The 26,027-nt window shown below is 42.6% G+C and overlaps 1 protein-coding gene and 1 long non-coding RNA gene across 3 annotated transcripts in view; one reads left to right on the plus strand and one right to left on the minus strand.

Annotated features, from left to right (window-relative positions):
• Nucleotides 1–4,785: 4,785 nt before the first annotated feature.
• On the minus strand, nucleotides 4,786–6,755 carry LOC309875540. The gene is made up of 3 exons (XR_014317050.1): nucleotides 5,971–6,755; nucleotides 5,110–5,175; nucleotides 4,786–4,920 (listed from the first exon to the last, which is right to left on the minus strand). It is a non-coding gene; the product is annotated as an uncharacterized lncRNA (long non-coding RNA).
• Nucleotides 6,756–7,719: 964 nt separating this feature from the next.
• Nucleotides 7,720–26,027, plus strand: part of FAM83H (family with sequence similarity 83 member H) — a 29,950-nt gene continuing 11,642 nt past the window's right edge. Inside the window, exon 1 of one of the 2 annotated variants that reach the window (XM_082752720.1) lies at nucleotides 7,720–7,907. The gene's annotated coding sequence lies outside the window, so the exon portion shown is untranslated. Of the gene's footprint in view, nucleotides 7,908–21,996; nucleotides 22,119–26,027 lie in introns of those variants that run through there. The other variant, XM_082752721.1, reaches the window with a different exon arrangement.

Here is a 26,027-nt window from a genome sequence, read left to right on the forward strand (position 1 = left end):
TGGACAGAATGCTGTGTGCATTCTGTGTAAGCAGAATGCAGAATAGCCTGCTCATCTTTTCAAGCAGGTTCACTGTTACTTTGTTTGCTGCTTTCTCTCTGGGTGTTGAAGTCTAACAGCTGTAACAACTGCTGCAATCTGAAATTAGGTACACTTACTTCTGATTACTTTGTTTTATCCCACTGTAGCATCATGTCATTAACCCATATTATAAGCAATCTGGGGCAGCAAATGTCTCTTTCCTATTGGCTCTTTGTTTAAAGGTAGTCAGCATAAAAGAGCCCTGGTGAAGACATTAGTCACAAATCATAATTATCTAAGGGTATTACTAAATTAATCCAGTATGACAATAAAATTATTTAAAAAAAATAATAAAAAATTAACAAATGCATTGGCTGACAATTCCTTAAAAATAACTAGTATTATATTGGAAATAATAAGGAAAAATAAACATAACCAACCTTCTGAATAAAAAAGCAACAAAACATTATTAATAGTTGGGGGGTGGTGATGTACGTGGAGCAGGGGCTGGACTGTGTGGAACTTAAAGTTAGCGATAGCAAAGTAGAGAGCCTCTGGGTAAGGATTAAGGGACGAACAAATAAAAAGGATGTTGTGGGAGTCTATTACAGACCATCCGGCCAGGATGACAACACCAATGAATTATTCTTTGTGGAACTAAGAGATACCTTGAGATCAACTCCCCTTGTACTTATGGGTGACTTCAACTTGCCAGACGTCAACTGGGATTACCACACGGCTGACAGTAGCAAGTCCAGGAGGTTCATAAAGCACCTAGATGATAACTTCTTGGTGCAGGTGCTAAGGGAGCCAACTAGGAAAGATGCTCTCCTTGATCTGTTGCTGGAAAACAGAGAGAGTCTTGTGGGAGACATGGCGATTGGCAGCCGTCTCAGTCATAGTGACCATGAAGTGGTTGAGTTTAGAATTTATGGTGACAGAAGGAAAACTGCCACCAAAACTTCATCACTGGATATGGGGAAAGCAGACTTCAGGCTGCTCAGGGAACTAGTCAGCAAGGTCCCCTGGGAAACTGCTTCTGAAGGCATTGGCGTCGAGCAGTGCTGGTCAGTCTTTTAAGCACTGCCTCCTAAAAGCACAGGATCAGGCAATTCCAAAATATCAGAAGTCAAGAAGGTGGGGCAGAAGGCTGGCCTAGCTGACCAGGGATCCTCTTCTGGAGCTTAGGCAGAAAAAGGAAATGTACGGCTGCTGGAAGGAGGGTCAGGCGATGTGGAAGGAATACAAGGACACTGTTCGCGTTTGTATGGAGAAAATTCATGTGGCCAAAGCCCAATTAGAGTTGAAGCTGGCCAGGTCAGTGGGAGACAATAAAAAGGTTTTTTTTTTAGATATGTGACAGAAAAAAAGAGGGCCAAAGAAAACATAGGTCCGCTGCTTGATAGGGAAGGTCACCTCACAGACAAGGACACGGGCAAAGCAGAGATGTTTAATGCCTTCTTTGCCTCTGTCTTCAACGCTGATGATGGGCTTCAGGACCCAGGGTGCCCTGAGCTAGAGAACCATGACAGTGGGAATGATAAACTCCCAACTGCCCCTGAACATGTGTGGGATTTGCTGCTCCACTTGGATCAGTACAGGTCCATGAGTCCAGATGGGATTCATCCCAGGGTGCTTAGAGAGCTGGCTGACATCATCACGGAACCTCTCTCAATTATTTTTCAATGGTCTTGGGAATTTGGAGTGGTCCCAGTAGACTGGAAGCTAGCAAATATACCAATTTTCAAGAAGAGCAAGAAAGAAGACCCTGGCAATTATAGGCCTGTCAGTCTCACATCAGTGCCTGGTAAAATTATGGAGAAGATTATCCTTGAAGTTACTGAAGCGTACCTGAGGGACAAAGCAGTCATTGGTCCCAGCCAACATGGGTTCATGAGGGGCAGGTCCTGTTTAACAAATCTGATTTCCTTTTATGGTAAGATCACCCATCTAGTCAATCAAGGGAAACCAGCTTATGTGATCTTTTTGGATTTCAGTAAAGCTTTTGACACAGTTTCCCATAGGATCCTACTGGACAAAATGTCCAGCATACAGCTAAACAAAAACATCATACGATGGGCAAGCAATTGGCTGACGGGCAGGGCTCAAAGGGTTGTGATAAATGGGGCCACATCTGGCTGGTGGACGGTCACCAGTGGGATCCCCCAAGGCTCCATTTTAGGGCCAGTCCTCTTCAATGTTTTTATAAATGATTTGGATGTAGGACTAGAAGGTGTTTAGAGCAAATTTGCCAGTAACACTAAACTTGGAGGAGTTGTGGACTCTGTTGAGGGTGGAAAGGCCTTGCAGAGGGATCTGGACAGATTGGAGAGCTGAGTGATCACCAACCGCATGAAGGTTAACAAGAGCAGGTGCTGAGTCCTGCACCTGAGACGGGGCGACTCTGGCTATACGTACAGACTGGTCAATGAGATGCTGGAGAGCAGCCCCACAGAGAGGGATCCGGTGGTTTTGGTTGATAGCAAGTTGAATATGAGCCAGCAGTGTGCCCTGGCAGCCAGGAGAGCCAACCGCATCCTGGGGTGCATCAAGCATGGCATTTCTAGTCGGTCAAGGGAAGGGATTGTCCTGCTCTACTCTGTGCTGGTGTGGCCTCACCTCGAGTACTGTGTGCAGTTCTGGGCACCGCAGTATAAAAAGGACATAAAATGTCAGAGAGTATCCAGAGAAGGGCTACAAAGATGGTGAAGGGCCTAGAGGGGAAGGTGCATGATAAGCAGCTGAGGTCACTTGGCCTATTCAGCCTGGGAAAGAGGAGGCTGAGGGGAGATCTCATCACAGTCTACAGCTTCCTCATGAGGGGGAGTGGAGGGGAAGGCACCAATCTATTCTCTTTAGTCACCAGTAATAGGACCTGAGGGAATGGTGTCAAGCTGAGACAGGGAAGGTTTAGGCTAGACATCAGGAAGAGGTTCTTCACTGAGAGGGTGGTCGCACACTGGTACAGGTTCCTCAGGGAAGCAGTCACTGCACCAAGCCTGTCGGAGTTTAAGAAGGGTTTGGACTGTGCACTTAGTCACATGGACTGAATTTTTGGGTAGACTTGTGTGGTGCCAGGAGTTGGACTTGATGATCCTTATGGGTCCCTTCCAACTCAGGATATTCTATGATTCTAGTTATTGATTGGAAAGATGCAGGTAATATCCTAATTCTGTAAGTGTGATGAAGAAGTATTTTTTAGACCATTAGCAATGAGATCACCTCTGTCATGAACTCCCTTCCTAAAATCAGGCATTCTAGATAATTTTCACTCTAGAGTAAAACAGACACTGGCTCAGGAAACATCAAACCTATTTAAAGTTCAGAAAACGTGGAAGAGCTGATAATGGTAACATAATGTTGCTGATTCATTTGTGTATACAGCAGTAGTGAGCCTGACAATAAAAGTATCTGTACAGTTTGATAGATTTTTAAGCTAGAAGAAAAAAAAGTCAATAAATACAGTTTAAAGGATGGGAGAAGAGATTTTAAAATGTTGTTTATTTAATTTACTGAAGAGAAGACTGAAAGGTGATGTGTTTATGTTAGTTGAATTATTGACAAATATTTAAGTCAAATATAGGTTATTAGACTCAATGCAGAAGACTAAATTCTATGTACATTATAACATAGGAGACTGTAGCAGAAGAGCGATAGTTTTTTCTGGCCATAAGCTTTATGAAGGCAAGTGCCACTACACTGACATTCACCTCAAATACGGTATCCAGGAAGAATATTTCAAAAGGGATCTTGCTTGCTGGTAGAAATTAGAGCCAGAGTGTATGTGGATTTTACATTCCTTGACAGATAATTTTAAACTTTATTACAAATAATTATTATTTAAGGAATAAAAGGTTTGTAAGGCCACACACTGAAACCTTGTTGAAAATTTTTGTGAAACAATCACAAAGAAAAAAATTTGCAAAACAATTTTTATTTGACCTTTAGGGGGATTTGAAAATTCATGTATCAGTATGATACATGAAAAAGACCTAAACTAAATGAAACTTGCTTTCCTTACAGTCATCTTTGGTTCAACTCAACCTAAATGTCATCTTCAGATTAGAAGTGCTATTTATCCCATCTAAATTTAGGTGTTTCTATATAAGATAGCTGATTCATCTCCCTCTGTACTCAGTGGGGTTTAGCTGTAGTTCACCTCTGTTTTCGAAGGTCTGAATAGCATCCTAGACTCCATTGACATAGTAACAAGCCCTCCAAAGACTATAAAATGATCATGGGTAACTTGCTGTGTTGTGGACACCTACATTGTAATCAACAATGTTGAGTCAAATAAATTCTGCCTTACATATATATATCATTACCAGGATGCTATTGGCAGTATCATCACTTTTTTGGGCCTCCTTTGGAATGTTGTTTCAGTTAAAATTAAATGGAAGGACAAATAAAGACAGAACTGTATCTTAAACTATTCACTTAAAAAAAGGAGACAATGTAATTTCTTAGACTAACAAATAGATACGAAAGAGCTTTGAAATTTCTTTACAACAAATGTGCTAAAACTGCTTCTTTAACACTGTCGACAGAGTATTAGGTATTTCAGGAAGCACACTCTAGGCTGTACCCCTGTCTGTGAATCTCACAAACAACCTTCCCTTCTGAAAGATGCCGTATTATAACTGGAGTGAGTTATGACTGAACTGCTGATAACTTCAGTCAGGGAAGGAATCAACTTCATCTTTGCAACAGACCCTTCACTTACAGTGTCAGTTTTCTTTGCCATTAGCGAAAATGCCAGATGACCCGGACTCGAAGCCAAACAGCTTACAAATACCACACAGCCCTGTGCATCTCTTGGCACAACCTGTGTACATCATCAAGACAGCACAGAAGGTTCAGATCACCTCATGGATGAAAACCAGCTGGTCAAAGCAGAACCTGAGTAAGAAAATGGTCATAATGTTAGATAAATGAAAGTATTTTGGAAAGCCTTCTATCACATATACCTTTCTTTGGCTGAAGGTACACACAATTGGAGCAGTCAGAGTGTAGATTAGACATATTATCAGACTCACAGGCATCAGCGGCAATAAAAAAATCAATTACAAGTTAGAAAAAGCAAATCACCATGAGGGTGGTCAAGCTTAGGAACAGGAACTGAATGAAGCTGTCGGATCACTGTCTTTGGAGATACTGAAAAAAAAAAAACACAGAAAATACTACTGAATAACATGATCTAATGGATTCTGAATTGAATGGGGATGCTGGACTATTTGTCTCCATGGAGACTTTTCAAACCAAAATTATTCTATGATTTCTTTCTATACTCAGATAACAGTCTTTCTATACTCAGATAACAGTAACAACTAATACATTCAGCTGTCTTTTATTATCTATAAGACTCAATCTTATCCCAGTAGATGATGATCACAGTTATTCATGCTTTTGAACAACTGCATTAACCAACCATGCTTCAACTTTACATAATACAGCAGAGTATCTCCTCAGCAATGTGTTAACCACAAGAGCATCAAACTGACCAAGTATTCCTTACACTGGCTTCTTTGGATAAACACCTTTGGATAAATTCTAAGTTGTGCTTCTTACCTCCAGGGTGTGCACATGGAAAATACAAAGATCATCTGAAGTTCTAAATTTTGATGGAGATTGTCATAACCATCCCAATGGCACAACAGAACTTTCCATCAGAAAGCAAATTTGCTTAGGCTTACTTGTATTTTAAAACATTTATTTGATCTTGCCTTTTCTAACAAAGATAGCAACCTACACGTTGAAAACAAGAACAACATAAAAACTTTATCAAAGGAAAATATTCCAAGACATACACAATTATACCAAAGAGAAGAGGAAAACAGCAAGACAAAGCAGAGATAAGTCACGTGATGGATGGATGATTGCTGCTGGAAACATCTACTTGCAGCTGAAATCACTGACAGATAAGAAACTGCAGAGTTCAGATTGTTTTACCTCCATAGGTGGCCATCCATCCTGCATTCTTTGTATCCCTAAAAGGTGTAATTCTTGAAGTCTTCAACTAAGCACTCAAAGTAAGTGGGGCATTGTAAATAGAATATTCCTGCTCCAGTTCCTTTCCTCCAAAATAGAGATAATCACACCATCACAGCCCAATTGAGTACTTAGAAATTAATTGATGTTTGTTGAGCATTCCAGCAGTATACTGATGAATAGCACGGCAACACCTACATGGAAGTTAATAACTCCATTCAGTCTGGTGCTTAAGTGGCGTGTGGTGAATAATGCCCTGGGCAACACAGTGAAGGATGATTAAAAGCTGTATTTACTGGTTACCTCCTCAGTTGGAACTCTCTCCGTCCTTTTGCATTGAGTGAAATAAGCTCCATCTGAAAAATTTCCCACAAGGATGCTACTGATGTCTGTACAATCGTGCACATTTCCAAGTTCTGAAGACATCCCCTCCTGTCTTGGCTCCTTAATATTAAATTACGCTTTGTAATGCTTACACGAAATTATCATACAATACATGACCATACAGAAGGAAGCAAGACCCAGGAATGGACGGTACGGGATGCGCGGGCACGCCCTGACTGCGCTGTGCGTGCACATGCACCACGCATCACGCATCACGGCTCACCCGGCCGCGCCCGGCCTTCCTGTGCCGCTCGCCCTCGGCCACAGCGCCCGGCCGCCCCCCGCGCCCTCTCGCTGCAGGGCCCCGTCCCGCCGTCCTAGCGCTGCGCGGGCACCCAGGCGCCGCCAGCAGGACAAGCTCAACGAGCGCCGAGGCCGCGTTCCCCGCCTCTGGAACATGGCGCCCGCGTCGCCCCGGCCCCGGCCCCGGCCCCGGCCCCGCCCCCGCCCCCGCCCCCGCCCCCGCCCGCCGCGGTGCCCGGGCCCGCCAGAACCGGGCTGCCAGGCCTGAGTCACCGCCGCCTCCCGCGGAGCCGCCTCCCGCCGCGCCCTCCCAGCCGCCCGGGCACCGCCCGGCACACAGCAGCCGCGGCGGTTGCCAGGCTGAATAAGATAGAACATGAAAGGCGAAATAACAGGAGCTGCCACGCCCGGGGCTGCGGGGAATCTCGCTTAACCCTTCTCAGCCTGCGCTTGAAGCTGGCCCCAACTCCACGCGCGGCTGCAGTGCCAGCAGGACAGCCCCTCTGCCAGCGAGGCCGGGGTGCAAATGACAGTGTACGGGGCGGGGGGGCCGTGCAGGGAGACGGGGGAGGCACGGCTATGGCCTCAGATACACTTTCGCACAGCACCCCCAGGGAGACAGGAGGGGCCGCGGGTACAGCCTCAGGTACTCTTTAGGGGCACTCCCAGGAAGATGGGGGTGTGTGGGCATGGCCTCGGGTACCTTTCAGAGGCATGCCAGTGCCCTGCTGTGGAAGAGGGAGGCCGAGGGTCCAGCACTCCAGTCACTCCTGTTGTGATGGTGCCATGGCTCAGGCCCCATGGGTGCACAGTGCACAACACAACGGTCTCCCCAGCATGGACCCCTGAGCATGGCCAGTCCCTCCTGAGCCCAAACCCTCAATTCCAGGGCAGCTACTGGACTACGGTGTGCATGGGCCAAACCTGGGACTGGCAGCCAGGGTCCCTGCACTGCTGTCAGTACTGAGCCTGCTTCCCAGGCCTGCTCCAAGGCCCAGGCCTGAGCTGGTCTGACAGGCTCCGGGCAGACGGAAGGGAGAGGCTGCCTGCGGCTCAGGAATGTGCAGCCCTTATCTCTGGCTCCCCTGCAATCCTGGGGAGGGAATAACTCTCCGGAGTTTGCCTTTCTCTCGCTCTTACTCACCCTCTGCCCTGGGTGGAGCTTGATTCTCGCTGGATTGGAGGTGCCTGTGAATCAGGCTGCAGGCACGTCCAGGGGAGCGGAGAGCTGGAGAGCACGACCCACCACCTGCCCTGGCTCACCTGGGAAGGTAGGAGAAGTTCAGGCACCTCCTGGGGTACCTGAATGGCTTCATGAAGTGGTGGGCAGGGGCTGGGGAGGTCCTCTCCTGCTCTTCTGCGCAGGACTCAGTGCTCAGGATTTGGGGCAGGGACTTTCTGCAGGTTGTTTGTGGGCAGGAGATGGCTACTTTGTGGGGCCGAAAGGTTCTAGTGGCAGGAGCTGCCATCTGTGCCATGACTGCAGTAGGAGGAGAAACCCAGCAGGAGACAGAAGAGGTGAGTGGGGAGGGAGAGTGCTCCAGCACAGTCGGACACAGCACTGTGGCTAGTGAGGGAAGAGACCTGTTGTTTCTTTGGTAGCCTGATCAAAACTTATCAGTGAATGCTTCGCTGAGCCTGTGGCCCATCTCCTTTGAGAAAGCCCCAGGGAGGGTACATTTCCAGACTTAGCCCTGTCCTCAGGAAGAGATCTCACAACTTGACTCAGCTTCCCACGACAGAGTCTGAGCTGGCCATCTCCTTGGACAGAAAACCCTGTAGGCATGTGTGCTCAGATGACTGGGATGAGGACTTTGCTGGTTGTGTGGCTGGAAGAGCCAAGGTCTGAAGCAGGCAAAGAGCCATGAGACATCTGTTGAGGCCCACTGCACCCATACTTGCTTTGACCTCACTCCGCATGCATGGGTGTGTAGCTGTCTGCTGACATGGCTTGCAAGCAGCGACACAGACGTTCATGCACGTACATGCAAAAGCACAGACAGATGCGTGTGGACACATGCATGCACAGGCACACACGCATATAGCTCATTTTTTCCACAGATGTGAGCCTTCTGGTTTTGTGTGTGGAAGGGGAAGGTCTTGTATTCGTGGCACTAAAATGACTGAGGTCAATAGAATTCAATTATGGCTTTTGTCTGGCCTGAGGACCAACGTTCTCTATCTTCTAAAACAGTTAGAGGGGAAGGAGGCACTTGGAGAGGGACAGAAGCCTTTAAAAACCTTATTCTGCTGAAAGAAATTGATGCATGAAAGTTGCAATAAGCTCAGCTGTAAATACAGGAGTAACAACGCTAGGCAACAAACCAGCCCCCAAGCAGAGCAGTGACACGCTGCAGAACACAGGGGGTCGGTATCCCTTTGCACAGCTTACAATAGCATGTGTTTTCATTGAACAGTGAGTAAAGAAAGAGACAAGCAGTCAGAAAAAAGATAGCAATTCTTCACCCCTTTGCAGGGGCACAGGGTTGCAGATTGGTGAGGCAAAGTTATTTTAATTTTAGCCTAACTCCCATTGATCTGATGGGCTTCAGAGCTGTGTATGAATTACTGAGAGCTGTATTTGCTTGTCACATGGCAGTGCAAATAGGAGTATATTGAGGAAGAAAAAAGTTATGCTTATTGTGTGGCTGCAGGGAAAATTGCATGCCAAAAGAAAAAACAAAAATGTCATACCGGAGTCTGGTTTGATTGTGACAGAGTAGGATCATGGAACAGAAAAAAGATACCTGTCTTTTCTTTCTCATTGTTCAGGCAATCTGAATTTTCTGAGCAACAAAAATTTAGCCCCAAACCTTGTAGTGTTGGACTTTTTTCTATTTTATAAGTGGAACACTTTTGGACTGCTTATCATGCCTCGTTTGGCAGGTCTTAATGAGGAAGAACAGTTTTGTGAATAGATTTCTAAAATCTAAGTCATGGTATGGGGTAGAGTAAAGGCCAAGGGTTGCATGTTCTCCAAATTATGTGTTACATTATTTGGCCTTTTTCTTGAAGTTATACACGTTCACTAGTACATAAAGAAGCAAAAGGATTGACCGAACAAGAGTAAATTCGGCATAAGTGTTGCCAGTGCTTCAGGTAATCTCTCTGTAGAGGCCCCTTTTGCATGCAGAATCACACTTCAGTTTTCGGTTTGTGTTAGCATACGTAAGTAGCTGTAAACATTGAATTTTGGCCTAGTAACTTTCTGCAGGCTGGATTTACACATACCACTTCATGCTCTTTATTGCATAAGACAGTTAAGATTGACATGCTGTCTCAATAACCACTTCACAAGGAAAATTATGACATGTAATTTTTCTTTTACTTTTCCTTTCCACTGTGCTGTAGGAAGATCCCATGGACATTCCAAATGTATGGCTACAGCAAAGAATATTTTGTGGGATCCCTTGCACAGAGTAACAAGCAGAGGGGAATGGGAGTCCAGCAGGTGGTCTGAAGTGCTGACCGGGTTCCCAGTTCTGCTCTGCCACATGCTGGTAGCACACAGTATGTTTACTACTCACCTCGGTCATTATATCAGTTCATAGGGTGAGCTAGCAAACGTATGTAATATGGAAGATAAAGTTGTAATCTCTGGAAGCTCAGTGAACAAACTGATTAAATGAGTTGAAGCAGTGTTTTATCTAGTGACTGTGACTTCAGATGAAATTAAACTCCTAGACCACAGCAGGCTAATACAGTGTTTTTTAAAACGAGGACTGTGATTCATATAAAACCATCTAGAGTAAAGAATTTGATCACATTCACTCAGATGCTTTGACATAGGGTGATAGTAGGGGCTGCTCAGATAACCAGAAGAGAAAGCCTATAGTTATACATATGGCATTGTAATAGGAATAACAAATTTCATATTTATATGTTCTAAACAGAAAGTTTGACAGGAACCCAGGCTTTGAGCCTACAGCCTACAACCAAGAGAACTTTAGAATGTGAACACAGAGACTTCAGCAGAAAATGCAGAAAGGAAGATCGAAAGAGGAAGGATAATTGCTGTGAGGATTTAGCAGATGCAGCTGTGGCTGAGAAAGTGTCTAATTCAGAGTACTGCCCACATTTCACGAGACTGTTCTGCGGAACATATCTAAGCCTTACTTGATGAGAAGAGAAGTTAATAGGAAGGTAATTAAGTCTCCAGTGTGGCCCAGAATCCAGTGTTTTTCCAGCCACAGCTCTTGTAAAATTTCCATGGCAATACATTATTTCTAAACCAGGAAATTCTGGAGTATCCTTGAAAACTGAAAGATCTCTACATCAAGTTTCTAATCTACAAGAACATCACAATGAGATTGGCAAGTAAGAGGCCTTAAATTGAGAAACCCTTTCTCAGAAGAAGTTTAATACTTAGTATAGAAAGCTAGCACATGTAGGAGTAGCTCTTGGAAAGGATGAGCATAGCTGTCACTATTAATTGACTGCTGCAGCAGGATTACAAAGCACTAGCCATCCCTCCATTACACAATGCAGAATTAAAAACAAACAAACAAAAAAACAGAAACACCTCAAACAGTATTCCAGGAGACAGGTCCACCCCCCAGTCAGTTACTTACTACAGCATTTTCTTGAGAGCAAACCAACATTTTCCATGTCTTGTTACCACAATGCCAGCCCAAGTAGTTTTACCATAGGCAATACTGTTCTCTCCTAAAGCTGACCCTCCCAGAATATTAGCAACCTATTTTCCTATCTTCTTTTTTATCAAGCCAAATATAATTTTTAAATAGTTTGTTTGTAGACTTTGGGGGTTCAGAATATCTTGGAAATCTGAAAATTTTTCACAGCCCACCATAAGGAAATATGTGATGTCATTTAACATGACTGTATGGGCCAGCTGTGGCCTGCTCATTCTTGCCTTCTGGATCACAGTTTGAAAATCACTGCTTCACATTTTTCTACAGGATATAATTTTGATGACGCTCAAAATCACTGATTCATTTCTTCACCCGAGTTTGGCAAATACTGATTGTTGAGAGAGGTTTTGTGTCTGTGTTTGGAGACTAGCAGGCTAACGTAAATTCTTTTAAGTTGCCCTTCTTTTCTTGCTGTTATCCGGGGCAATGAAAAGACAAGGTGTTCAAAAGCTCAGCAAATTGTGCATATACTTGCATATAAATGTGGGGTCTTGGGCAGGGATCATATCTTACTACCCCTTTCCAACCAGTATGAGACAGCCTTTGCTTCCTCTCAGGCAGTTTCCTATGCTGGTGTATAGAACACTGTAAAGACCTCAGCTTTTGGGAGTGTCTTAAAGCAGAGAAGCAGGTCCAGCCAGGGAAGTCATCATTTGAGAGAGGCAGACTAAGAACTTGCCATGCAGGCAAAACACGTAACAACAAGCACTGGAGTCAGCACTGGAAAGGAAGATAGAGACAGCTTGAGGTGCTGAGGCATCACCGGGGGCTGACATCAGGCAGCAGCAGATGAGAGGGAAAGGAAACACTGAGCCAGTTTACTTTTGCTTAGACTGGAGAAATACAATCCACCACTTTTGATTCACACCTGGCACAGAGGAGAATGAAGAAAAATGCAGGTCTGTTTTTCTTTTTCTTTTTTCTTTCTTTCTTTTTTTTTTTAATTGTAGGGCTTTGTGGTCTTACAGTGATCATTCAGACAGCATTGTTGAGACTAGAATTTCATGGTACTCTTCTAGAAAAAAAGAAAATAAAGTCCAGTGAAATGGAACAATGTCAAAAGGCATTCAATGATGCACAAACCAACAAGGTCTATATTTTTTCCATTTTCTGATCTTAGTTTTAGTCTGAAGGGAGTTTTTTTACATAACTAGCTTTATCTGTCACTTTTCCCTGCTCTGCCTTGATTAAAGATTTCCTTATGACAACCTTTTTCTGTGCAGGGGTACTTGTAGACTGTGATCACATCATCTCATACTGTTTTCAGTATTAAGTGGGTGACATTCTCTGATCTGATAGCTTTACTGGATCACAAAACTGATTGCTAGTGTTAAGTATCAAACAAAGTCACTCCCAATTACACCAGTGTGAACAGAACCAGACCTCAGGCCAAGCCAGAAGGAAATTTCCCAAGGAGACTCTCCTCAAATCATCAGGTCCTGATAACTGCAAAGGGATAGCTGCATGCTCCTTTCTCTCCTCCTGTTTCTCCTCTGCCAGTGTGTTTTGGCTGGGGAGGGGAGCAATTACATTGGTAACTACATGTACAGAGGTGCACTGGCACAGGAGCAACCAATGCAGTGTCTTTGGGAAAGCCTAAGCAGATGGGTGGGGGAAATCTTTGCTGTTGAGAGACTGAATCCCGTCTCTCATCAGTCCATTTTATCTGCCTTCATCTCCTACTTGTTAAGTTTTCAAAACGCTCCTTCGTGCTTTCCTTTATCCGCTGCCCCTAAGCATGGGAGGAGTTACTCATAAACAGCTACAAAGTCTGCCTTCCTTTTCTCCTTCAGCTTCCTCCTGAAGAAAAACAAGAGTCCCATATTACCATGCTAAAAAGTAACTTCTGAAGAGCCAGTGTACTGAATACTTGTTTCTTTATACTGCCTCTTTGTACCTGTCTGTGTTCTACTATACTTAGTGAAAGAATTTCTTGGGAAGGGACTTCTGTAGTTTGGGTTCATTCTGTACCTAATATAGTAAAGGTCTCATTCATGACTGATGCTCTTGATACTTACAAATTTGGTGAGCATGATTTTATGAAATCATAGAATATCCTGAGTTGGAAGGGAGCCACAAGGATCATTGAATCCAACTCCTGGGTCTCCAAAGGACCACCCAAAAAATCAGACTATGTGTCAGGGAGCGTTGTCCAAACTCTTCTTGAATTCCAGCAGGCTCAGTGCTGTGGCCACTTCCCAGGGGAGCCAGTTCCAATGCCCGACCACCCTCTCAGTGAAGAACCTTTTCCTGATACCCAGCATGAACTGCACCTGTTGTAGCTTCAAGCCATTTCCTCGGGCTCGATGAATAATAAACAATTTAGGAAAACAGAGAACTGCATGAAATTCCAAGTAATAACAACTGCCTTCTAGAACAAAAAAATAGAGGACACTGTGAATCAACACTATTTTTTTACAGACTTAATGAAATGCCAATTCTATGTGACATTGCAGCTTTGTATGGGGAAAATGGGATCCAGTGTGGTGACTTGTCAAATGATAAATGAAAACTAGTCTGGAATCTCTGTAAAAGTAAATTCACAACTTGCTTTCTCTTTATTCATTTACTCTTTATCATGGACCGTGATATTCTTTATAAGACTTTATCTGTCTCATGCATGCAAAAGTATTACTTTGCCTTTTCTTTAGGCGTTGTGATGGTTCTTACATTAAAAAACTCCATCAAAAAATGTTTTTCCTGTCTCCCTGTAGAAGCTAGCTGTAGTACGCTGCCTATAAACCACATAATTCCAAAACTATTGATATGTACAATGCTAAATTTGCACATCTCCCTGTTGTTCCTTTGCACCCTTCACTTGTTTTCCATCTGTTTATCATGTCTAATGGGGTCTAGATTATGAAATCTTCTTAAGCAAGCACCAATTTAATAATTGCATCTAGCAACAACGGGATTCTGACTCCCAATCAGAATCTTTTATTATGGCTGAAAAATGATTGAAACCAGCAAGTATACTTGCCTGTATCCACTTGGGATTCAGGAAAATTAGTTTCTTGCCGCTAGGACCATTCAGCAACAGCAGGACTGAAAGAAAGAAACAAACCATAGTAATCCTGTCCTATAAATCAGCAGGATAGTCATTGCTTCTTAGTGGTCCAAAATAAAATAGAATATTATGAAAGGAACACAATGTAAAACATTACTCTGTGCTGGTGCAGCCTCACCTTGAGTACTGTGTATGGTTTTGGATGCCACAATATAAGAAGGATACAAAACAATTAGAGAGTGTCCAAAGGAGGACAACAAAGATGGTGAAGGAAGATGTATGAGGATTAGCTGAGGTTTGTTCACTTGGTTTGTTCAGCCTAGAAAAGAGGAAACTCAGGGGCAACCTCATTGCTGCAGTTTCCTCACTTGGGGAGCAGAGGGACAGGCACTGATCTCTTATCTCTGGTAACAGCAACGGGAGCCAAGGGAACAGCATGGAGCTGTGACAGGGGAGGGTCAGGGTGGATATTAGGAAATGGTTCTTCACTGAGAGGGTTTTTGGGCAGTGGAACAGGCTTCCCAGGGAAGTCATCATGGCCCCAAGCCTGCTGGAGTTCAAGAAGCATTTGAACAATGCTGAGACAGGTGGTTTGATTTTTGGATGGTCCTGTGTGGAACCAGGAGTTGGACTTGATGATCCTTGTAGGTCCCTTCCAACTTGGGATATTCTATGATTACACCACTGTATATAAAGCCGTATTTCACTTTAATCTTGCAGCTCCATTCCCATCATCTCAAAAAATTACACAGTAGAACTGAAAAATTCAGAGAAGAGAGTAGACTAGAGACATAGAACTGCAAACATGTAATAAACAGTTCAATAAGTTAGAGTTCTCCATTTAGAAAAGTGATGACTGAGGCAGGAGTTAACATATAAAATCAGAGGGGCATGATGAAGTTCAGTAGATACTGTTTTTTTAATCAAAAGAAAAAGACAAAGAGTGAGAAGCAGATTCTAAAATAAAGGAGACTGTTCTTTATAGCTGAGCTGTAGAACTCCTTGCCTCTGGCTGTTGTAGATGCTGAAATTATATATGGGTTTGGGAAAACTCTATGTGAGTTTATGACAGTAAAATCCTTTGAAGCTGTCTACAGTCATTAAAGCATATCTGGCTCAGGAAGTTCTTGAATCTCAAGAAGCTAACGTTGAATTAGAGAAGCTGGTGAAGCATTATAAATGCTTGGCCTGTCCCTATATATTTTTCGTGTCATCTGCTGTCAGACCCCACTGGAGATTAGATTCTAGGCTACCAAGACATTTAACCTGAACCTGTACAGCTGTTTTTATGCTCTGTTCTCCCTTAGTCATTCAATTTCAGAAATATATATTAAAGAGAGGGTTCAGACATAGTGAGAATGAATTCTGGAGAGACTGAGAATTTTGGGATTCTTTATCTAGAGAAGCCAGAAAGTAAATAAATAAATAGAGATGAGGAAAGGGCAGGTGAAGTGCAGAGATGTGTAGAGGGGCTTTTATAGTAGAGATGTTTAGTGCTAAAGAACACAGTACATAGGAGTATAGTACAGTACACTGTATGGAATGGGATTGGGAAAAAGTATAACCTTTCTGGAGGATTATGATCTAAATCAGCATCATTTAGATGAGGAAAAGTCATCTCAGTAATTTACAGAGAGAAAATTGCTTGAAATATGTTGTTTTGAACACAGTTTCAGATTAAGGACATGGCTGCACACAAAAATGCTTTGTACTATAACACGTCATCACAGAGTAACTATTTCATAGCAGCTACCTATACGCATGTACCCCTACTGTAAAGTTCTCTGTCGTAAATGCAAGGTATTACAGTTCACTTGTGTTGAAGAAGTAATTGCCTTTCACTCATGACAATAAAAGTGCATGATAGGTACAGTGGGTCATTAGGTTTCCACAAAAACAGTTTACTTCACAGTAATTGTATCTTGAGTCTGTACCCTAATGGCCAGTTGTTAGTTGGATGAATATGCTAAAATCATTCAGTGGATAAAAGTACATTACTTTCAAAAGGCCATTGATAAGATCTCTCACAAAATTTACTGAAAATAAATAAACACTGAAATTATTAAATCCAGGGAGAAATGCAGGTAACTTTGGAAAAGAAACTAACAAACCTAGGTGAAAGAGCACCAGCATGATGCATATTAACCAGCATAATGCAAATGAAACCTCGTGTTGCTGGTGCAAGGTAATTTATACAAAGGAAAAAAATGATATAATTATATGCCCTCTGGCATTCAAGTGAATATGCAGTTTGGGTTGGTGATGGTGTGAGTATGTTTATTATAATGAGCCCAAATTTCTTCAAATAATCTAAATGACTACTTTCTGAAATATGATTAAAAATCCTACATTATGTTAACAGGTTCTGTGTGTTAGGTAGATAATGAAATAGTAATTTATTACTATTGATCATTAAAGAGAAGGTATTAACAATGTTCATTGTTATCAGACTTCCCAGCAATTGAGTCTTTGTCCAGTGCTTCTCAGGAGTTTGATAAGGAGTTTAGGTAATCAGTAAATAACCTGGTAACATTCAAGGTTAATGTAAAATTGGTCAAAACAGTAAATATCATTATATATTAAGTTGAAACAGTAAATATCGTATATATATTAAGTACAACATCACAATCTGATTACTGGAGTTCCTGAAGACAGTCCAGCAAAGGGCTATGAAGATGCATAGGGGGCTGGAGCATCTCATAGGAGGAAAGGCTGAGGGAGCTGGGCCCGTTTAGCCTGGATAAGACAAAGTTGAAAGGGGACCTTATAAATGTATTTAAGTATCTTAAGGGAGGGTGACAAGACATTGGGGCCAGACTCTTTTCAGTGGTGCCCAGCAATAGGACAGGAAACAGTGGGCACAATCTGAAACACAGGAAGTTCCGTCTGAATATGAGGAAAAAATTCTTTACTGTGAGAGTGACGGAGCACTGGAACAGGTTACCCAGAAGTTGTAGAGTCTCCTTCTCTGGAGGTATTCAAAACCTGCTTTGACGTGATCCTGTACAATGTGCTTTAGGTGACCCTGCTTGAACAGGGAGGTTGGACTAGATGATCTCCAGAGGTCCTTTCCAACCTCACCATTCTGTGATTCTGTTAAGTGTTTTTAATAGTAAGATGTAAAACAATACACATAAACCAGAATAAAGGTTAGAATTGAAGATTTAGTCATTTTACCATGAAATGTAGTGTAAGATGAAAGTCACTAGGAGTACACTGTTCCTTGTTTTGGTATTGTGATACAAAGATGGATTACATTTCCAAAGTTCAGATAATTCATAAGGAAAAGCCCCAAACATTGTCCAGGGGCAGTAAACAGGCCCTAACAAGATAGAAAGTTCAGCTTATCATGGAGAAAGCTGAGAAGTGATTTACTTGAAGACACAGAAGATCTGGTAATAGGTAATTTTTCAGTTTTGCTCATGGAGACATTATAACAGTTAAAATCTGAAGATAAAGATTAATTTGACTTTGAAAAGAGATGCATTGTCACAGAAGGAAAAGTAAATGATCGCTGAAGTACCTTGCTAAGAAAATGGTTGACTCAGAGATATCTGGTATATTTAAAATAAAATCTATCTAATATATATTTAAGTACAGTTACTGAGAGGAATGTATTCACCTGTGTGAAAAAGCCTGCATTGTGCAAGCTGATAGTTTTGCTCTTTTTCCGCCCTTTGTGTTTGTACTTCTCTACTCTACCCACTCTGCTCTGCTGGATTCTACCAGTCAGAATTTCTGTATAGTATTGTGTGCTGCATGGTTACTGCTCTTCCATGCATATATTAAAATAAAAATGATAATCACTTCTGATATTGCAGGACTTGTCTGAAGGAATCAGCAAGTAGTTTTCCTCATGGTGCAACTAGATAAATGTGTTTAGAGCTTTTCATGTTCCTTTGATACAGCTGACCACAGCTACAGGTAGAATGAGACAGTGGAATGATGAGTTGCAAAATTCAAGGCAGATTTTTGATGGCTGGCAATATTCAGTGCTAAGCTAACCCCCTTCATGTACTCTTAATTTATTAAAAAGCAGTTATGATATTGACTAGACAATAGACTTTTGAAAATTAAAATGCACACTTTAAAGTATTGTTTCAAAAAATAGTCATCATTGGATAGGTTTGTTTTTAGCAGATTTTCAAAAATTTCAATGTTAGGGTTTTTCTCTATTTAGTATTTTGACCAATAAAATAAAAGCACTTGTGATAAAGCCTTTAGATACTTGATTATTGGGGAGGTCAATAAAAATAATAGGGCATGTGTACAGAACACCTTGGGTTACTTGATAAACAGATGGATCATGGTTAGTTTTTACACATACTAAGAATCCATTTATTGTTTAGAAAAAGGAGATTGTATCCCAACAACCATTTCAAAACCTCATGAATATCAGAATAACCAGTGAGGTCAAGTGTAATGCCATGGCAATATCCACAGATGTACAAACAGGAGTAGGGAGGCAGTTTTATCCTAAATACAGCATTGGTAAGAGAACAATCAAAATACTGTGTTCAGCCGTCCTGGGTGCATTTTATAACGGACCATGAACAAAGTGCAGGAGAGCTATTAGTACAGTTTGGGGGCTCGCAAAATGTCATACAGTGATTGTAGGATTCATCAGCTTTGATGTGGTAGTCTACTTTCATGTGAGACAATTCCTCACTTCACTGTATTGACAGATTTTGGTGGTTGGTAATAGGAGTATGGACACCAGTCATTTATGGAGATGCCTACAGTAGAGAGGCCTGAAGTTAGGTGGGAGCATTCTGCCCTACTGTAGATGTGTGAAAATATAACTGAAAAAGTGAAAAACTTGCTCTAATTTCTTTATCAGTTGTTTAAAGTCTGAAAATGCTGAAACCACATGCTCAGCAGGTTCTGGTATAATGTATTGAAGGGTTCAAGCTGAATCTTGACAGTGGATTGTAAAGAATCACAGAAGCAGGTTGGAAAAGACCTTTAAGATCATCAAGTCCAACCATCCACCTAAAACTACAAGTCACCACTAAACCATACCCCTAATGTCATATCCACATGTCTTAAGTACCTCCAAGAATGGGGGCTCTACCACCTTCTTGGGCAGTTTGTTCCAAAGCCTAACCACCCCTTCCATGAAGAAAATCTTCCTGAAAACTAATTTAAACCTACCCTTGTATGCTTTCACTTGCCACCTGAGAAAAGAGACCGACATCCTCCTCACTGCAGCATCCTTTCAGGCAATTGTGGAGAGCGATGAGGTCTCCCCTCAGCCTCCTCCAGACCGAACAGCCCCAGGCCCCTCAGCTGCCCCTCACCTCTTTTTTTCCAGTCCCTTCACCAGCTTCGTTGCTCTTTTCTGCACTCTTGAGCAACTCAATGTCCTTAAAGTACTGAGGGGGGCCCAAAACCAAACACAATACTCGAGGTGCTGTCTCACCAGAGCTGAGCACAGAGGGCCATCACTTCCCTCGTCCTGCTGGCCACACTAGTTGTGATGCAGGCCAGGATGGCAATTGGCCTTTTGGCCACCTGCGCACACTGCCAGCTCCCATTCGGTCGGCTGTCGAACAGCACCCCCAGGGCCTTTTCCAGACACTTTTCCCCAAGCCTGTACTGCTGCATGGGGTTGTTGTGACCCAAGTGCAGCTCTCAGCATTTAGCCTTGTTGAATGCCATACACGCAGATGCGACCCATCGATCTAGCTTGTCCAGATCCCTCTTCAGAACCTTCTTATTCTCAAGCAAATCAACAATCCCACTCAACTTGGTGTCGTCTGCTAATGTACTGAGGGTGCACTCAATTCTCTTATCAATATAATGGATAAAAATATTAAACAAAACCAAGTACTGAGCTGCAGGGAACGCCACTTGTGACTGGCCGTGAACTGTATTTAACTCCATTCACAACAACCCTTTGTATATGACAGGATAAAGGTAATCTTGGAGATAAAAACTGAAGACTAAGAAGTGAAATTTTGGAAGACCGATTTTTAATGTGTCTAGGAGAAAGATTAAGAGAAGACTTGACCAAATGTGTCTGTATTAAGAAATGAATCTTATCCCATACTCATTCAATTTTATCCATTTTATTGAGGGGATTACAAAGCAATTATTTTGCATGTGGACATTTTATACACTGGCATTTAGTTAACAAATCTGACTGTTGGGGAGCAATCCTGTTTCCTAAACTTGGATGGTTAGTGTCTTCTTAGGTGCTTTAAGGTATCTGAAACATGGCAGATGTAGCACAAGACCTGTGAGAGACTTGCACCCTTCTTGACCAGCAGATGGAAGCCAGGCAAGGTACCTTAGGGCATCCAGAGTGACATTCAACAGCTGTATGTAGACCCCTGAATTGCTCCCCTGGTTATAGTTTGTACTTTATTTATGTTCAGTTTACCCAATACTTAAGGACTGCATACGGGGAAGAAGTTTGAACTTTTCCTCTTGCTACCTAATATGGCTTGGGATTTTCTAAGACAACAGGGATTACACAGGAAATTAATTGGTGGCATATGCCAGCATGTTTAATGGCTTGAAAGAACTTCTCACGTCCCATACTGGTATGTTCTGCTCATAAAATCAAGTTTGAAACATTTGCTGAAATTTTCTGCCAGGTCATACTGGCAGGATATAAGAGGGGTCCTTTACTTTCTTGTACAATGTAGGGGCAGTATGCTTCCTGAGATATTTTTTCCAGATAAAGTTGCAGCTGCTGAAGGTGTGAAGGACTTTCGTGGTGTGCTTGATCTTTCCAGTTCCCTTCTGATAGTACATTGCAGGTTTTATGGCTTTGTGGCTTCGGTACTAAGGTTCTTGACTTTTTTCAGTACTTGTCCTATGAATGGAAGAAAGGATGCTTTCAGTGGCTCTTCTCGAACTGATTGTTTGTCACATGGCTGCTCACAACTCTGAAAGCTGGAGTAACTGATTTATATGAGCTCTTCTACAGTAAACATATACAATTCAGTTCCTGAACTATAACTCCAGTACAGAACATCACATTACCCTCTATAAATACCCTCAAGAACATCATGGTGGTGCCACATTGTTTTTCTCAGCATCTTAATTTTTCACTAGATTCCCCACAACTTGTGTCATTAAATTTTTTAAACAGCAACTAGCAAATTGAATAAAGTGAAATTCCTAATGTAATTGAATAAATAAACATATAAATAAGTAAAGTTCTCTAATAACAGTAGTTACAGGTTTCCATATACATTTGGTATATTTTGAGTTTGTGACTTGGTTTCTTCGGCAGTTACAGTAGTTCAGATTTCCAAATATATGGTGTCTTTTTTTTTTTTTTTTTTTTCCTGGGGTAAAAGAAGCTGCCAAAAAGAGATTTGCAACTGAAGATCAAGCAACAGGACAATCCACTTCTTGGTGTTCCTCTTTTGTTTTGGATGTTACCATAATCTTCTGGGAAAATCCAGCCATCATGCAAGAATACTAATAAATAACGTGTGCCCTAATCTTCCATTACTATGGATTCAGGAAATCTCACAAGGTATCCGGTGAATTCCCATTAAAGGAACAAAGGCATAAAAGCAAAGAGTAGCCATCTAACTTTAATGAGAGCCTTTGACAATGAGTTCTAAGGAAGTAAGGACCCAGATGGGCTGTCCATTTCATAGAGCTCTCTCCCTGATTTTGCTTCTTCTGCTAAATACTTCCTTTATTTTTTTCTTTCCAGAACTCCTACATGATAACTGCCACAGATTTAAGATAGAATGAGGAACTGCTTGTTCTTAGCTGCCCCTCCTGGCATTCTAGGTGCTGAATGCCCTACAAAATAAGTAACAAAATACCCAGTTCTGGAGTCAAACAATAACGAGGTAATACTTCATATTTAGTAATATCTCTAATCGTCTCTGTGGCATGTGAATTGATGCTGAACAACATTACTGCACAGCATTACACTGTGATAGCTAACATTTTGAATGGATCAAAACTAATTAACAGAACAGAAGAGGAACGGAATGGAACGGAATGGAACGGAATGGAATGGAGATAGGATAGGATAGCATAGAGTAGAGTAGAGTAGAGTAGAGTAGAGTAGAGTAGAGTAGAGTAGAGTAGAATAGAATAGAATAGAATAGAATAGAATAGAATAGAATAGAATAGAATAGAATAGAATAGAATAGAATAGAATAGTTGCAAGGGACCTGCAAAGATCAAGTCCATTTCAGACTACTTCAGGGCCAATCCAAAGTTAAAACATATCATTAGGAACAATTGCAAAGGACCTACAGAGATCATCTAGTCCAACTGCCTGACCACTTCAGGGCTAACCAAAGTTAGAGCATATTTCTGAGGGCATTGTCTAAATGCCTCCTGAATACAGACACGCATGGGGCATCATTCACTTTGCGTGAAAGCCTGTTCTAGTGTTCTACATCCCTCACAGTAAAGAAATTTTTCCTTATGTCCAGTCTCAACTTCCCTTGACATAACATTGTGCCATTCCCTCACATTTTATCATTGGTTACTAGGGAGAAGAACCAACACCTCCCTCTCCATTTCAGCTCCTCAGGAAGCTGCAGGAAGCAATGAGGCTGTCTCTTAGCATTCTTTTCTCCAGACTAGACAACCCAAGTGTCCTCAGAGGACATGCATTCCAGCCCTTTTACCAGCTTTGTTGCCTTCCTCTGGATGCTTTCAAGTATCTTAGTATCCTTTTATTTTCTAAGAGACAGTAGATGTAGATATAGATATAGATATAGATGATATAGATAGGAAACCGTACTGTGGGAAACCAGCATTAGCCATAAATGGTATGTAATCATTTCCACTAATTTGTAGGGGAATTGCTCATTGAATGCTGGAGATGGCAGCTTAACCACACCAAATTTGAAACAGTATCTCAGAGTTCTGCAAGTTTTGGATAGCTATTCCCAGGAGTTGTAACTTTAAGAAAAAAAAATCACTAATACATTAACTAAAATTCTATAAGGGCCGAGAGAAATTCTGCAAGATGGACTGTAAAGGAGTATGCTTGCTAAGATTGCAATTGCACGGAATCCAAAACCTCTGGTGACTGTGCTGTACTGTATTGAATTACCATTCCTAGCAGAGTTTCTGCCCAGGAGCTACCTAAATGACTTTTGTAAACTTTAACTTATTCACTGATTTGAGATCAGGTCATGTTTACCATATGACAGAAGATAATGACATTTGAAGTTGCAGCTAACTTCTTTCCTCCTGCTTACCCAGACAGGAAAGTAGTTTTAAAGACTACTGAAAGAGTAACAGTCATTTTGTGCATCTTTTGCCGTATACAGCATGGGATATGTTGATTGTAGATAGCATCATGTGAAATGCCAAAGGGAGATTATTGGGATGATGCCATTGCTGAGTGTTCCTGGGATATTTCTTCACTGAAACTACACATACTTTTGGGGGCTTATAAATGGTGTAGTGCAAATACACCATATCAATGATACAGGTGGAGAAAAAGCATTATTCATGCAAGCTGAGAATTCATCAACATATTATATTGTTGCCACAGAACAGGGAATTGAAGAATGGCAGCCAATTCTACAACATTCAAAAAACATACAAAGCACAGCACATCACCTTACCCCTTTAAACATTCTTATAGCCATATAAATGCTTACAGCTATTAACTAGAAAGCACTCTAGATTAGCAGCCTTAAGGAAAAATGCCATATAGAATATAACTGTATATTATCACACACCTCTCTTCTCACATGAACAGAAATGCCTGTGTAGTATCCTTTTGGGCCAGGAAATCAGCTACCTATGTTTTTGATGCAACAGATACAGAGATCTTGATTTGTTGAAGCTTCTTCTCCTTGTATGCAGAAATTTCAACCTCTTCAATTTTTGGCTGGATCCAAAAGCTGCAGTAATCTTTACAGATGTATATACAACCAGTTGCTCTTGAGACTGTATATATTCCCCAGAAACTAAATCTGTATCATTAGACTGTCAGTCTTCCATCTTGCACAAACATTAGGTGCAGAGACTTGTTCCACTTCTGATATACCAGCAATTGCATCACTCATGGAACAGAATCATATCTTTTTGAATGCCTTCCCAGGAACTGCCCTACTGCTTTCATGCTCCAGAATCCTATTTAGTAAGTTATTTTTAAGTGTTGCAGAATATTTAAGAGACTTTTTAAATAAACTCCTGCTTAGGTATTGTGTAAGCTGTTTCAAAACAGATTTGTCTATGATTCTGTGAAGAGAAATACTTTATTGCATGCACAGCAAGCAAAGTGTGTACAGGTAGTTGAAATTGCTGCTCTGCTTACATGTACTACCCATGCAGCTGTGAAAGTGTCCCGAGTGTATCATCCACATTGCATGTGCTCAACTTTCTGTGCAGCCCTTGCGCTATTAGTCTGGCACTACCTGGGGGCACTGGGCTTCTGTGAAGTAATGTAGCATTTATCTATGAATCCTCCCTCTATATAGCAGGCTGCCCAGTTACAGCTGCTGCTGCAAACCACTTGTCAGACAATCCAGACAGAAATATGAAATCTTCAGAACCTTCCTGAACTTCATATCTGGAGGGGAGGGGAGGGGAGGGGAGGGCAGGGGAGGGGAGGGCAGGGAAGGGAAGGGAAGGGAAGGGAAGGGAAGGGAAGGGAAGGGAAGGGAAGGGAAGGGAAGGGAAGGGAAGGGAAGGGAAGGGAAGGGAAGGGAAGGGAAGGGAAGGGAAGGGAAGGGAAGGGAAGGGAAGGGAAGGGAAGGGAGAAAAAAAGAAAAAGGAAAGAAAAAGGAAAAGGAAAAAGAGGAGGAAACAAAATCTCTTCAGGGAAATCAGAGTACACGGTAGCCATACTTAAGAGTGAGCCAAATCTAAAATTTCCTCACACTCAGGCTCTGCATAACCTAGGGAATCCTTGGGGGGGGGGGGAGGAAGATACTGCTTTACAGCTTTTCTGCCTTTCCTTGGGAACAGCATAATGGTCAAACACCGTAGCTATGCTTAAATTTATTGTTCCCACTTGTGAGGGACTTGTTCTTCTATCCTTGCAGCTCAGAGGTACTTATGTTTATAGTGGCAGACATAATTTCTGGGTTTTATTTCACAATTCTCAGATTTGTGCGTGTATTTGGGAAGAGATTAAAAGTACCTGTAGGAAGTGAGGAGGGTGAATGATTAGAGCTTTGCCCGGGCAAAGACAGGAATGGCACACTCAGCGGGCTGCAAGTTCTCTCCAAGTGGAATTTAGCGGTGCTTTCTCAGCATTAACTTGTAAGCAGAAGGAGCTGGCTGAAATAAGACACAGCATCGCCCTCAGTTCTCGCCTTGCTAGCCAAAGAGGGTGACGGTGCAGATTTTCCAGCCTTGTTACTCAGCCACAGGACTGTTCACGCTCCGGTGTTTGGTCTAATCCAGTTCAGGTGTTTGCTGCGGCCTTCGGGGTCTGTTTTCTCAGGTAAAGGTGACGTCGGAAACCGCCCTGGCCCCGCCCCCCCGAGCTGTGCCCGGGGTGCTCGGGTTGGGCCTGGCGGGCCCGGCCTCGGCGCGCTGCGGCCAGCGCCGGTCTCTGTGGCGATCCTCCGGGGGCTGGCGGCTCCTCAGCCTGGCGCTGGGTGGGAGATAGTCAGGGCTGGCAGCAGGAAAGCTGATGGCCCAACACGTGTCCGCGGCTGGGTGCTGACAAACCTGCTCCGTGCCTGCCCTCCGGCCACACCACACCCTCTGCCCAGCCTGCGCAGAGCCTGGCTTAGCAGACACCCTGTGCGTTCGCAGCCGAGGCCGACACT

The sequence above is a fragment of the Aythya marila genome, assembly GCF_965140915.1.
Source record: "Aythya marila genome assembly, chromosome: 2".
In the NCBI taxonomy this organism is placed as follows: Eukaryota; Metazoa; Chordata; class Aves; order Anseriformes; family Anatidae; genus Aythya; species Aythya marila.